The sequence below is a fragment of the Gorilla gorilla genome, chromosome 5, assembly GCF_029281585.2.
Source record: "Gorilla gorilla gorilla isolate KB3781 chromosome 5, NHGRI_mGorGor1-v2.1_pri, whole genome shotgun sequence".
NCBI lineage: Eukaryota > Metazoa > Chordata > Mammalia > Primates > Hominidae > Gorilla > Gorilla gorilla.
This window is the reverse complement of record NC_073229.2, coordinates 104045168-104059581: the sequence shown is the minus strand read 5'-3', so window position 1 is coordinate 104059581 and position 14414 is coordinate 104045168. Positions and strand designations below refer to the sequence as shown.

The 14414-nt window shown below is 36.6% G+C and overlaps 1 protein-coding gene across 1 annotated transcript in view; it reads left to right on the top strand.

Moving 5' to 3' along the window:
* The window catches only part of ELOVL4 (ELOVL fatty acid elongase 4), a 32740-nt gene that overhangs the window by 6024 nt on the left and 12302 nt on the right, over positions 1-14414 (top strand). The window lies entirely within an intron of this gene.

Genomic DNA, 14414 nt, shown 5'->3' with positions numbered 1-14414 from the left:
ATTAATTCAGTTGCCGTTCACTAAATTTAATGAGTAAATCAGGCCATTAAGTCATTTAGAAGCACAAAACAGATAAATGAAGATTCCAAGACATATAAAATCAGATATGATTGTTCTCTTCATTGTCTGCAGAAGCATTGCCTTGTGTGGAAGTGAGGAGGGCAGTGTGGTATAGTGAATGGGAAGAATTCTGGACTGGGATTTAGATGACCTAGGTTTTAGTCCTGGTCTGCTGCTGATTTGCTATGAGAGTTTGGACAAGTTCCTTTGCCTTCCCAATTCTCAGCATCGTTCTTCTGTAAATTAAGAGGGTTAAATTAGGTAATCTGTAAGGTCCTACCTGACTCTAAAAGTCTAGATATAGATGTCACTTTCTTTATTCTTGGAATAGGTAAAGCAATTTCAAATAAATATACATTTATCAGGGATTCAGAAACCTCATTCTTTGTAGTAAATAAAATTTTTTTCCAGCAAAACTGTTATCAACACTGCCTAAATAGTACAAATAACAGATTCTTATTTAGTCCTTTTTACTTTTTAAAATTTGCTTTATAAGAAATAGGTAGAGGAATAGAGCAACAAAAGTATACAGATATTTAAGCGTCTGTTTTGAAATAACATTGCTTTTGTTGCTGTAACACTATACGTATTTAATTATCTGGATTCCTTGAATAACCAAGAGCCAACTATTTTATCGAAAACAGTAGCAATAATATTAAAGAATAAAATTATCTCAATTATATATTACATTCATTTTGTGATACTCAGCTTTTGAGGATGGCATATTATGTCGTTTTAGGCAAGTTATTCATGACTCTTTGGGTCTCTTATTTCTACCTGCGCTGTGAGAGGGTTGAACTACATAACCTTTAAGGCTTAGTTTATTGAATCCTTATAACATCTCCTAAAACAGCAGCCTAGATATCAGTCTAAACTCAGTCTTCATATTTTTCCAATAGAAAATGTGAAATTTTAACATACATCATTACAAATGATTTTCTATTATAAACACTTTATATATGAGCATTTTTTACTTAAGTTTGGAAGTATGGCTTAAGATTTTTGTAAAATTGATAAAAATGTGTAGGTCTTACAGAAGAGAAAACAAAAGAAACTAAATGGTTTTGGTATAAGTATGTTCCTTAACTAATCAAAATACAAATTTTTAAAATCTTTTGCCATATATTTTTCTTCATGAAATATTACCATTTGTAAACAAATACCTTAGTATGATGTTTTATTTATGATTATATTGTATTAGAGTAAAATTTTTGGAATTTGAAAGACAAATGCATTAGTCCACTGAGGAAATCAGTTACTCACTGTCAGGTATAATCACATAAAAGCATCTGTGATTTTGAACTGCAGAATTCCAAGGAACAAGCTTTTCTGTTTTCATTTTTATTCACTTATCAAACAAAAACTTGAGCACAGATGTGTGTTTTTAACTAATTTTATATATTTTTTCACACAGGTACATAGCAGCATTATTCACAGTAGTTAAGAGGTGGAAATGACCCAGATGTCCATTGATGGATAAATGGATAAACACAACGTGGTATATACATACAATGGAATATTATTCAGTCTTAAAAAGGAAAGAAATTCTGACATGTGCTACAACATAGATGAACCTTGTTACTAAGTGAAATAGTCTAGTCACAAAAAGATAATTATGCATGTGGCATTATGGTTCCACTTATATGGACCCTCTACTGTAGTCAAATTCAGGCTGGGCCCAGTGGCCCATGCCTATAATCCTAGCACTTTGGGAGGTGGAGGCTCAAGGATCACTTGAGCCCGGGAGTTCAAGACCAACATGGGCAACAAAAAAATATTAAAAATGAGCCAGGCATGGTGCCATATGCCTCTAGTCTCAGCTATTGAGAAGGCTGAGGGAGAAGGATCACTTGAACCTGGGAGGTGAAGGCTTCAGTGAACCATAATTGTGCCACTGCACTCCAGCCTGGGTGACAGAGTAAGATCCTGGCCCAATAAATAAATAAATAAATAAATAAATAAATAAATAAATAAGTAAATAAATAAGTAAATAAATAAAGTAGTTAAATTAATAGAAACAGAAAGTAGAAAGATGTTTGCTAGGGCCTGGGGAGAAGGAGAACTGATGACTTGTTTAATAGGTATAGAGTTTCAGTTTTTCAAGATAGAAAAGTTCCAGAGATTCACAACAATGTGGATATGCTTAATGATACTGGACCGTACACTTAAAAATGATTAAGATGGTATATTTTATGTTATGTGCTTTTCTTTTTACCACAATGCAAGAATTTCATATATTATAAAATTAATACATTAGCACCTGTAGAAATGATCTCTTCAGTGCTCAATGGTAAAACAGTGAATTCTTCTTTATTTTTTCAATATAAAGTAAAATGACTTTATAAAGAGACTGTATAGCTGTTGGCTTAAAAAAAATCCGAGTGGCTAGAAAGTAGCAAATAACAAGAAAGAAAACTTTAGCTTATTTTGCTTTATGGTTTTACAAACAACTTCACAATAACTCTGGGAGATAGGCCTTGAAGGCATTTTTTCCATATATTTAGAAGTCCTTGAGATTTACAGAAGTTAAGTAACTTTTGTAGGTGGTCACTATAGTGCAAATGAATGTGCATGAGTTGTTTTGTCCCTAGCCCAGTGCTCTTGTCTTCCCGTCACACTAGCCAAGCAAGAAAGAAATAATCAGGCCTGTAATCTGTTTCTCTTTTGTTTTACCTTTTCTTTTACTGTTATCTACAAAGTATCACTGTTTAGAATACTAAATCTGAACAAAGTCATAATATTACCAAAGATCATCTAAAGAAAGACATCTAAATATTCAAAGGTGCTATAAAGGCTGGTGTATGAGATTAAACTACAAAGTGATATTTATTCATATACTATATACATACACAAATATGTGAATATATGTAGAATACAAAATGCGATATTTAGCCTGAGAAGATGGTTAACTTCCATATGATGGTGTAGGATTGTTTAAAAAAAGTGTATTCAAAGTGAATTATGAAAGTATTTGCCAAATTGCATAATACGAGAGCTAGAAACTTGTTAGTGAAAGGATAATGAAATTCATTCAGGACTAACAGTATTTTACCCAGTGGCTATTCAACTTATAGAACTGTTAGAGTCAAGGGAAGATTTTGGCTAAAGTTCCCATTAACTCACACACTCACACGCTCTAATGGTATCTTCCATCTTTTTTGCTAAAGGGAAACACCATTTTAATTTTCTTAAAGCTTTGAGTTCATTGGCAGCATTGGGTGGATGGTTGAACTTGGAACTCCCAGATTAAGTTTTATGACTACTTTTTCTGAGAAGCCCAGCAAAATTGGAAACAGGGAGAGAAGGAAACTACTTGTATTCTGATCTTGGCTTCCAGGAAACGAGGCAACATTCTTCAGCTCTCTCTCTCGAGATATATTTTCTCCCTTGAAATTGTCTCCTTTTCCCCTATGAACTGGCTTTTATGAATAGGCCATTTTCTGAAGTCATGAATTTGGACATCATCTGCACTTGGGCGCGGCGGCTCACGCCTGTAATCCCAGCACTTTGGGAGGCCGAGGCGGGTGGATCATTGAGGTCAGGAATTTGAAACCAGATATCATCTGCACATGATGAAACTCACTACCATTTATTGAGCATTTAGTATAGGACCATTTTAAGATGCTGTAGTACTGTATTTGATACACCTTATATTTAATTTTCAGATCATCTCTATAAGTTAGATATTATTTAACCATCTATAGATGAAAAAATAGACTCAAAGCTACATAGCTAGAAAGTAAGAGTTGGAATAGGATCAAGATCTTTCTCCTTCCCAACAGTGACCTTTTTATAATGCAACATAGCCTACTTATTTATTCAATAAATACCATTTTATTGCCCAGTAATAATAGTGAACATTTATTGGATGCTTACTAAGTGTCAGGCACTGTGTCCAGTGTTTTATATGTATTATCACATTTAGTCCTCATATTCCATTGGGCTAGGTACCGTTATTATCCCCGTTTTCCAGGTGAGTAAACTGACTTTCCCTGAACCTGATTCATCTAATACTAACCCTGTCAAATTAAATCCCAGGGTAACCAGCCTTCAGCTTGAATCACACATTGATTCTCTCATCTGTGGTAACTGTCTTTTCTCCTTTACAGCTTCTGAATCTGTGCTTATTTTTTGCTTGCTCTAGGAAATTTTATAATTTCTCTCACTTTCTACCATTATTATGATCTCTATTCAGGCAAACTTGCAACGAAAATTCTTTTTCCCTCTGCTTTTTAACTCTGTCCTCCATTCTTTCAGGCTCTTGGGTAACTGTTATAGAACTGAGTTAGAGGAAACATCTTGTTTTAACCCTGTGCTGAACAACTCTCAGGGCACCTGCTCCCTCATACCTTGAGACATTGCAGCTTTCCCCTCTTTCACTGGTGAAGGTCTCTGTTCCCTCCTGTCTGCCCATCACATTCTGACTTCTTTGCCGTTTTTTAGCCCAGCCTCTGCCTTGTCTACCCCTGCATTCTGCAAAAGCTACCCTTTCCTCCCATTCATCCAGGTGCTCTTCCAAACTCAAACCTTCCATCCTCTTTTTTGAGTACATAGGGGTTAGAACAGAAATTTTCCCTGCTAATCATGCTGACTATATAGGAAACTGATCGTACTATTCTTCACCCACCACCTTCAGGATCTGTTTGTTTCTAGAGTGTGTCTCAGATTGTTCATTACCTGCCTCATTTGTCCAGTTGTATTTGAAGGGCCCTTCTCTTCTAGTTCTGCCTTTTTCACCTCACTGATAGACATGGCTTGAGGAATATATTAAGCATCACATTTTAGATTTGAACCTAGGAGAGGCCTTTAAGATGTATAGCGTTTTCTCCGTTTGTTAGAAATAAGCTCTTTCCCAGACTCTTCTTGACAACCGTTGTCTACAGTTTTCATTGAAAATTTCTTTTAACAAATGTTTTGAAGACTCTTACATACCTGCCATTGTTAACAGAGATACAGCAAGGAACAAGGGCTGTAGCATTGGCCCTCGTGACATTTATAAGAAATGGAGGAAGACATTGACTATTTCCTTAAGAAAAAGACTACAGTTACCCTTTGGGGTACTTGCAGTGTACAGTGTGACATACTAATAGGTAACCTTTTTGTGTAATCAGTAAAGGCAAATGGATTTTTAATATCACTTAGTATATTAGTGGTGATCAGTAGCCAGATGTTTAAAAATAAGAAATTAATTTGCAACTGTTGGTTTTAACAAATTAAAGGATGGATAGTTTTAGGGAATAGTATAGTACAGACTTCTTGGTGTCTTGAATATACTCCTGAAGCTGCTCAATATTTAGCGATTGTTAGACTTGTGTTCTTCTTTTGTTTATGGTAGATTAAACAAATATAGATGGTTTTAGAAGATGAGGAAGTGGCTGATTTATTCAGATAGAATCTAGGAAGAAATCAAGTCAACTTTATTTTGTGACTTAATTACATGTTAAAGTAGGCTCACATTTCTGAGTAGACCAGAGCAGTGCTCCTTAGACTTTAATGTGTAAAGTCACTGTGCAATCTTATTAAAATGCAGATTCTGAGTTAGTAGTTCTGGGGTGAGGCCTGAGATTCTGCATTTCTTGTAAGGTTCCAGGTGATGCTTTTCTGCTGGTGCATGGACTCTACTTTGAATAACAAGGGAATGGAGTATTCCTAATTTGTTTTGCAATCTACTGCTGTGTACTGTTATGGAAAGAGAAGAAGTTTTAAACGTGCTTAAGTTATTAATGTAAAAATCAAATGCTAGATGTATTTAGATTTAATTATTTTTTATCCTAACAGGAATTTTGTGTGTCTTCTAGAACCGTATTATATTGATCAGTAACTGTTGCTCATTTTACCTGAATCAAAAGGGCCAATGATTTGGTTAATCTTATTATCACCTTCACTTTACACATGCGAAAATAGTGGCTCTGAGTTTCAGGTTCATCATCATGGGGCTAGAAAATAAATGACAGAGCTAGAATTTAGGTTTTTAATTCAAGTCTTGTCCCTCTCCCTGTATCAAGCTGCCTCTGCTCCATGTGACTCCCCTTGCCATCATCTAAGATGATTTCCTACTGTATTCTTGTATACCTTTTCTTTAGTTCTTCTAGGGGTTTGGGTGTTCTAAAATTTTTTTAATTACTGTTTTTTCTTTTGAGAGATTATAGTAAAACTTTATTAGCTTAGCTTACTTGGGGAAGATAGTTCATTCTGACTGGTGGAGATCCTGATTTGCAAAAAGCTTTAAAAGAAATCAGAAAAAAAATTGGTCTATTAGAGGTTTTTAAGGAAGTTGCTTTAATAAACATACTGATAATTTGTTGTAAGTATTAATTATAGTTGTTTGTATATTAAGTAGAAGTTACCTGGGTTAGTTGAAAACTATTAGATTACAGGCATTTTATTATTTATTAAAATCTGGTTTATATTGTCATGGAAAGGAGTTTTTAAAAATAGCCTCTCTAAATAATTTTAAAAATCAGAGTGAGAATTTTTATGTATTTTATCTCCTGAATAAATAAATACAGAATTATAAAATGTCTTCTCAGTCTATGTCATAAAATGTTTTTTTATTCTCAATGTAAACTCTTCTAAGTTTAATTATTCATGGTAATTTTTATTTAATTTGGTTTAACTTTTCTCTTTGAAGATAGAGGAGGATTTAGTGGTTGATCAGTGTCAATAATAATGAAATGCCAAAAATTATTGAACTCTGACACTGTGTCAGATGCTGTATACATGTTGTTCTATTCCTCGCAACAGCCCTACTATCATCTATAAGGCCAGGGGCACTAAGTAACTTCTTGGGTTTATTCAGCTGGTAAGTGAGGAGTCTAATGCTGGCACGTCTGATTTGAGAGTCCATATTCAGAATATAGAACTCTCCAGGTTGAGAAGAAAAATCCTGGAAGACATTGAGGGGCTTGACTTTTAAGGGGAGGGGCTCAGATTATCTCTGACATGAGACATACTTTGTGAAGATGTAAATTTGGGAGAGAATAGGCTGCAACAGAAGGGAATGCATGACGTCGTGGTATCCATGTGTGCTAGGAACCTTTGCATACTTTGGTTCATTTAGTTATCACATCTTAACCCTATGAAGTAACTATTTCCTCATTAAAAAAAGAAAAAGGAAGAACAGTTGGTTTTTCAGCTATAGATTCTGTTATGCACCCTTTCCTTTTGGAAATTTCTCGGTCTTTGTGACATGGTTTTCTCTTTTCCTGCCTCTCTGGCTTATTTGCTGCCATTTCATCTTCAACTGTCCTCAGAGTCATTCCTTTTTCATGTTATTCTCTCAGTGTACATGCTCCTTCCCTTGTGACCTCAAACTCTGGTGTGATTGTCATTGTCAGTGACCCCTCTGTGTGTCCACAGCCAGGGCAGTTCCTCTGCAGCTCCAGAGGCTACTGGACGCCTCCACCTAGCTGTCCCAAAAGTAGCTCAGATGCGAGATGTTTAACATTCACCTGATCAGTTTCTCCCAGATCTGCTCCTCTTCTTTACTCTGTTCTGGATCATGACTTCACTGTCTGTGTTGCCAGATAGACCAGAAATCTGGGAGTAATCCTGAACTTTTCTTTGACTCTCTTCTCTCACATCCACAACAGTCGTGGAGTCTGTAGATTTTACCCATGAAACCTTCGTATCTACCTATCGTGTTCATTGCCAGCGCAGCTCCCTGACCCAGGTTTCCATCATCTCTGACGTCCTAGTGGTCTCCAAGTCTGCCTGCCTGTCAGAATCACCCGGGGGAGCTCAAATCATAGTGTCCAATCCCACCCGCAGAGATTTTGATTCAGTAGGACCTGGGAATCTATAATTTTAGCAAGCACATGATTCTTACATGGGTAGTCTAGTGGTAGACAAGTATTGAGAACCACTGATGCAGCTGGTTTTCCTGCCTCTTGACATATCCCCTTCCCCTCAGTCCACACCCCACTGCCTCTACCATGATCTTTTGAAAGCCAAAACTGGCTGGGTGTGGTGGCTCATGACTGTAATCCCAGCACTTTGGGAGGCTGAGGTAGGTGGGTTGCTTGAGCTCAGGGGTTCAGGGCCAGCCTGAGCAACATGGCGAATCCTCGTCTCTACAAAAAACACAAAAATTAGCTGGGTGTTGTGGCATGCACCTGTAGTCCAAGCTACTTGGGTGGCTGAGGCACGAAAATCGCTTAAGCCCTGGAGGTGGAGGCTGCAGTGAGCTGAGATCATGCCACTGCATTCTAGTCTGGGCAACAGAGCCAGACCCAGTCTCAAAACAAACAAACAAACAAAAACGATCAAATATCTCTTCATTATCTACATGATAAATTCCAGCATCCTCAGTGTAGTTTGTAAGACCTCCTAGGGGACCATCACAGTCATTTCCTGCCCTCTTCCTTTGTATATATCCTCTCCATCATGTCTGCTTAATTTCCAGATTGTTTTATTTCTTGCTTCTGGGCTGTTTATACATTCAGTTCTCTCAGGGTATTCAGATATTCTCATTTGCATATATCTTGTCATTGTACTAAGGGAACTTTTGTAGGTCTTCTAATTCTGTCCCCTGAAAAAAGACTTTTCTCCCTGTCTGCTTGTCAAATTCCTCTTCTTTGAAAAAAAGTTCAAATGTCTGTGTTTATACCCTGCCTTCTCCCCTTTTCTGTCCTACCACTGTACATAAGGCACTCCTCTGACATAACACTCATCACACTGCATAGCAGTTGAATTCTCATGTCTGTCTCTTCCTCTGCTAGTTGAGCATTGAGAGGTCAGGGACCAAGTGATCTGGCCAAAATCACTTTGCTGCAAAGGAGTAGTATATGACTTTGGACTTTATGACTTACCATCTATTCCACCATGCTATGTGATCTTAAGATAAAAATCAGATTAAGAATAAAAACTTATTGGTGGAAGATATTCAAGGGAAACCCCATTTCAGGTGGACTCTTTTTTTTTTTTGAGAAGGAGTCTCTCTCTCTCTCTGTCACCCAGGCTGGAGTGCAGTGCGTGATTCCAGTTCACTCCAACCTCCACCTCCCGGGTTCAAGCAATTCTCCTGCCTCAGCCTCCCGAGTAGCTGGGATTACAGGCGCACACCACCACGCCCGGCTAAATTTTTTTTGTATGTTTAGTAGAGACAGGGTTTCACCATGTTGGCCAGGCTGGTCTTGAACTCCTGACCTCAAGTGATTCGCCTGCCTCGGCCTCCCAAAGTGCTGGGATTACAGGCGTGAGCCACTGCACCCGGCCCCCTCATTTTTTATAAAGGAATAATACGCAAATAGTAAAATTGACTCCTTTTAGTGAACAGTTTTTGAATTTTGACAAACACATAGTTACGTAATTATTACGTAACCTTTTAATAAAGATAAAATTGTATGATTGCTGAACACATTAAATCAGTCCCTCTTGGCATAAGCTTTAAAAATCAGTCTCAAAATATTTTCATTACAAACTATTTATTAACTCTTTAAGGGTCCACAAGGGTTAAGGTGTAATGTGCCTTAGTAATTCTCATAATTAAAATAAAGGCTTTTGCTCCTGAGCTCAATTTGCTATGATATTTGGCTTTAGGTTTGCTTAAATTTCATTCAAAACTATGATGGGAAACCCATTACCAAAGGAGACAACTCCTTCTATGTACAAAAGGGAAAGACCCACTGGTTAGAAATTTCCTGAATTCAGGTGAAATTTACTTTCCTATAACTTATGTTGGTTCTAATTCCGCTCTCTGAAAATGGAGATTGAATCTGATTTCTCGTAAGTTCTCTTAGTATTTGCTGAGGCCTCTTTCTCTTTTCCAGGCTTTAGTCTTTAGTCTTTTTCCCTTATTCTGTGTCATGGCTTTGAAGCATTCATGATCCTGGCCCAGGTCTGCCAGATGCTGCACCTAATGAAGTGTAAGACTTGGCTCCTTTGAGTAACTCTTGTCATTCTTTCTATTGAGGGAACTTTTAAAAGTCTGTCTTATTTTCTTTCCCTTGAAAGAACAGTCTTAAAATATAGCGTTTGTATCTATAATTCAGAAAAAAATCGATGGGAAATTCTCTCCCTTAAGATTAAAGTACATGGGGATTGAGTAGTGCCTACAACAGCTGCTAGGTTACACGAGGCTCTTGCTTTACCTGCAGTGGCAAGTCTCTTGACCTCTCTGAATCTCATTTTTAAGATAAAGGGATCATTTCTAAATCTAAAATTTTATGATTCTAGTTTAGGTAAAGGTTTACATGACAACGTGAAAGGCTTAAAATGGTTAATAGGCTCAAAGTAAGAGCAAATTTATTAACACATGAAGGTACAAACATGTTAATAAGCATATTAATAGTATAAAATATAAAAATAATTTGATAAACAAATTTGATAATTTGATAAATTTGACGAGTCCATTTATATTTGTGTCACTTTTTCCCCCTCCACCCCACCAAAACTTTCTAAAGAGAAATTCCCAAGAATGCTACATAAAACATATTTGGATCTTTGTACTATTTGGCGACAGGGTTTGACTTCAGTGGTGGTAGGAGAGGTAGGATTTTAGTCGATGTTTTTCAGTCTTTTTTCTTAATGAATTAATGACATGGAATCCCCCTGATAACTGTGTAGGATTAGGATGTTGACAACATAATAGAAATGTATCTCCTGTCACGCTAATATGTATAATCTACATTTGGATTCAATACATAGCCCAAATGAGAGGATTTAATTTAGCTGTAAAATATTAATATATATTTTTAAACGTTCGAGTTAATGAAAATATGGATAATTTAATATATTTAAAGTTTACATAAAATACATGAAGCATTAGTATTCATGATTTTCCTTTACTGTTTTAGCCCCCCAACCTTTTTTTGGTTTAAAACTCAGGTGGAACTGTTAGTAATGATGAATTTTCATATCATTGTATGGCACTATTGTGACACAGCCCTTTTTAGTGGAAAAGGAAACATACGAAAGAAATATAGAATATTTGCATCTCATCAGAAGCACTAAAGGAAATATTAATGCAAATACATGCAGAAAAACAAACATAACTTGTATAGTATTATAACATGTAAAGACATGGAGGAATTTCATCCAAATATTATTAAAAGGTTGGGAATTGTTATGCTGTGGATTAGGGGTTGACAGTTACTGTAGCTTCCATGATAATCCTGGGAGGCTGAATTTTTGAAAGCTCTCTGACCCTGCCGAACTAGAAGGGCTAATTTGAGAAGGGTATGGTGTAAAATGTGGCCTTTTATAGGCTGAAAACAGGGATTTGTTAAGTGGTTGTTGAATGAATGCATGCCTTGCATTGTTGGGCAAAGAAGTGAGGGCGTTGCTTTTTTCCCCTGGAATAAGGAATGAAGTAAAAGGTCATTGAGCTTTATAGAGGACATATATTCACTAAATACTAGGTTGATGAGTTGTTGACTTGAGGATAAAGTTATTATGCCAACATAGAGGAGGATCTGGGAAAAGCTCTAGGAAGGGTTCTTGGACACTGAGGAAACCTTGAATATCAACAAATGTGCTTTTGGATTTGGCAGAAAGGATAGAGAATAGAGGAATAGTGTGAAAAAATTATCTACTCTTTATTTATTCATCAAATATATTTTTAGGTACTTTGATAGGCCTTGCAATACAAGAATGAAACACCCAGCCCCTCTTTTCAGGGAGAAAACAGTTTAAAAGAAGGTCACTGGACAGTGTAATGAGTGCTGTAATGGAATAGTAACATGTGCAGGTGCTCTGGTCATGCAAAATGCGTCCCCTGACCAGTTAAAATTTTCTTGATCCAGTTTTCCTCACCGTTAGTCTATTCTTCTTCCTAATAATTATTTTTAAAAGTAACAATTTTCAGAAGTTAAAATAAGCCTAAATGATCATGTAGTTTGTTACTGCTCAAAAGGGGATGGTCCATGGAATAATGGCATAGCATCAGTTAGAGCTTCCTGGAAAATGTGGTCTTCTTAGAAATGGGCTGCATGGGCTGGGCATGGTGGCTCACGCCTGTAATCCTAACACTTTGGGAGGCCAAGGTGGATGGATTGCTTGAGTTTAGGAGTTTGAGACCAGCCTAGGCAGCATGACAAAATCCTGTCTCTACAAAAAATACAAAAATTAATAGGGTGTGTTGGCATGTGCCTGTAGGACCAGCTACTTGGGAGTCTGAGGTGGGAGGATGGCTTGAGCTCAGGAGGCTGAGCCTGCAGTGGACGGAGATCGTGCTACTTTACTCCAGCCTAGGTGACAGAACGAGACTCTGTCTCAAAAAAGAAAAAAGAAAAGAAAAGAAATGGGCTGCATATCAGACCCACTGTCTCAAAATCTGCATTTTACCATGCCCACCCACCCCCCTCCCCAACCTGGTGATTCGTTTTCTCATTGAAACTGGAGAAGCACTAATCTAGTTCACCTACTTCCCATCCAGTTTTATAGATGGAGGAAATGAAGATCGATTGTGCTCCTAAGGTCCTATTCACAGTAGCAGAGCCAGTGTTAGAACTCAGCCAGTCAGCTGGTCATGGTGGCTTCTTACTAGTGCCTCTTTCCTTCTCTCTTTTGGAAATTCTCTGTGGAATGAGAGAACAACAGTGCACCACACTATATATAAAAAAGAATGAGCATTTTTATTTACTTATAATTTGTGGCATCAGCAACTCAGGAGGCTGAGGCAGGTGGATCACTTGAGCCCAGGAGGTGGAGGCTGCAGTGAGCCATGTGTGCACCACTGCCCTCCAGTCTGGACAATAGAATGAGACTCCATTTCTTAAAAAAAAAAACAAAACAAAAAACAAAAAAACCCAGTCACCAGTCTACTTACTGGTAGGGTCTTGTGTGCTTTCTCTGATGCCTCTGTTATTTCCTGTTTCTCTTTACTTTTTTACTCTTCTATTGGCCTCTATTAGTGTTTCATATTGTAAGATCTTCAGCTTCTCACTAGTGTCTCTTTCCCTCTCTCCTGTGGTAGTCCTCTCTTTAAATTTCTCTGTTGAATGAAAACGATACAGCATACCACACTGTACATCAAAAAAAATGAGCACTTTTACTTACTCTTAATTTCTGGCAGAGGTTTGGACCTATTTCTTTAATTTTTTTTTTCTACCCGCTACTCAGAACTTTCTTTGAAGTCAGTAGGAATTCTGTGTGTGGTAAGGGTGAGAGATAATCTATGATGTTAGAAATTAAAATTTCACAGATACATTTATCTTCCTTTCTTTGTTACATGGAGTATGGCATTAATCAGAGTACTTTTGCTCTTTGTATAAGTCTCATGGGAAAAACAGCACCTGCCTTAAAGTTTGTGGAAAAGAACAGGATACCACAGCAACTCCTTCTCTGTGACCTATAACAGAGAGTTTGTCTAAATGTTTCTTCTCTAATATAGGGGGTTTGTCTAAATCTTTTTTTTTCTATAGTATAGAAAAAGAAATACCTAAGTAGATGCACACCTCATGTTTTATAGGGGGCCTTTAGCATAGAAAGATATGGTCATAGAATGATAATGAACATAAAATGATAAAATGCCATTAAGAAAAGTGAACAGTCACTGATAAGACCTTCGTGGCACAGCGCCTTTTTAACAAAAGTCAGCCGTGCTATCTTTTAAGTCATTTCCTCCTTGTGAGAAGTTTACCATCTCTCCTGTGGTTCAAATATATTGGTTTATTTTTAACTCTGAAATGTGTTTGATTTGAGTGATATAGCCATAATCTCTATGAATAGTAGACCTCCTTTTAAAACTATGAAATAAAATCAGTTTTTCTGTTTTCCTGGTTCCCATATGTGTTTTTCTTTCAAGTCATTATCACCTTTTTTCCCATATCACGAGTCATCAAGCAATAGCTCACCTTCTTAACAACTCTGATTTCATTAAAACCATAGTTGTGTCATTTCCTGACTTTGCAAATTGTTTGATTAAATATTGTGTTTTGTATCTTGTATCTTACTGTCTATTGACAGTATATAGACACAGATGAATTTTTTAAGTAAGATATTTTAATACCTAGTTCACTAATCCAGAAGCATTTTGCATATACAGCCTTTAGTAAAAATGACAGTTTAAATAGGGAGTTATTATAATCAACAATTAAGTTAAATTCATTTAGGTTGGTTCTAAGAAGTTGAATTTTCTTTTACTACTTTAAAAATACGTTATTTCTTCAAAATACAACATAAAATGTTTTGCATTGCCAAGAATAAACTAGAAATTAGATTTGCAACCTTCAACTGTTGTTTAGCTTTTAGAAACATAAAAATTAATATTAATATATTTTTATGTGTTAAAAGATGTGTTTTTGTTGATCCCATCCATATTTCATTATCATGCTTGTTTCAGAAATGTTTTACTTGTGGCAACATTCCATTATAAAATTGATTTATGGTTGCGTATTTGAATATGCTGGACA